Source organism: Lygodium microphyllum, chromosome 28 (genome assembly GCF_053477565.2).
Source record: "Lygodium microphyllum isolate KBCC chromosome 28, Lygodium_microphyllum_v1.1.10, whole genome shotgun sequence".
NCBI lineage: Eukaryota > Viridiplantae > Streptophyta > Polypodiopsida > Schizaeales > Lygodiaceae > Lygodium > Lygodium microphyllum.
Window position 1 is genome coordinate 99,653,472 of NC_141162.1, and position 1,325 is coordinate 99,654,796.

The 1,325-nt window shown below is 36.9% G+C and overlaps 1 pseudogene; it reads right to left on the reverse strand.

Moving 5' to 3' along the window:
• Positions 1-260: 260 nt before the first annotated feature.
• On the reverse strand, positions 261-858 carry LOC148011795 (uncharacterized; annotated as a pseudogene).
• Between the last annotated feature and the right edge of the window lie 467 nt (positions 859-1,325).

A 1,325-nucleotide genomic window follows, 5' to 3' on the forward strand; every position in this document is an offset into this window, starting at 1 on the left:
CAAGGGCATGTCTCAATCTTAAATGGTGAGAGACCAATCATATTCTCCCCATACATAGTGGACTCTTTATTAGTGATATCCACCCATGTTTTACAAGCCTTGGGCAAATCAACAAGTAGCTTGAGGTCTCTCAAGTGCAAAAAATACATGGAATATTCAAAGATAATTTATATGGGTCCCCACAAACTACACACTGCAATGTCAAACAAAAGGCACTAAAATAGAGAACCAACCGATAGGGCAACCGACAAGCGGCTACATCAAGATGGGACTGAATAGGTTGATCCTCTTTTTAAAAAAAACTTTTCTTTAGCACCAATTTTCTTAATGTTGCCAAAAATATGTTTTCTGCCCTCGTATCGTATGGATGCGAAGTAAACGTGAAGAGATGGCTCATCGGAAAAATTAATTGGATGCTCTGTGGTAATTGCTATTCTTATCTCTTGCTCCAAAGAACAAAGTGCATTCATTTCTATCATGTCTAGCAATAGTTCCCTAGACAACCACCTACAATGATAGAAATAATGAAAGGCATGAAAACATGCAAAGCAAATACAATTTTTTTCTATGAAGCATAGAGATAAAGCAAGAAAAGTGAAAAACTCTTATGCTCTGAACTCTGTGTTTGTTGATGGCATACCATGGGTATTGCAAACAGATCTTGAATTCTCAAGCAATCTCAACCAAGTTATCTTTTTCTCTACTAACGGAAGAGATTGTTATTAAATTCAACTTTTCAATACCCACAATGTTGTCCGCTCCATCAAATTGAAGAGAAAACAAAGTTTATCTCCATTCGTTGCCAAGGGATGGATTGATAATATTCAAAACCTAATAAATATACCAAAACCATTTCATATTAGTAGGAGACAAACACAACAATAATAATTCTAAACAAATCAAACATTGCAATACTTCTTGCATACGATCAGTGTACTTTCGTCGCAACTCAGTGGAGATCTCCTTTTCTTTTAAAGACCTCTCCTCCGCACTTAGACCTTTTGTCACCAACTACTTTGGTCCTTACTTCCTTTTGAAACTCAACCTACAACATTTTGGGGAAATCATTGCATACCATATTTTCTAATCCTCTCATAACCAGAAAGAGCCCAAATATATATCTACCTGGTAAACAAGCTAGGCCAAATCCTCTCTAGCCAACGGATACCATGGGGGTGAAGTCTTTGATTCAAGCTTCTTTTTGGCTTCCAAGGTTTTAGACACATTAGTAGGTTGCTCTCGCAAATAGGATTTAATGTCACACTCACAAATATTTGCAGCATTGACCAATGTATCCTTCAGATTTGTGACTATGACTGCATGCT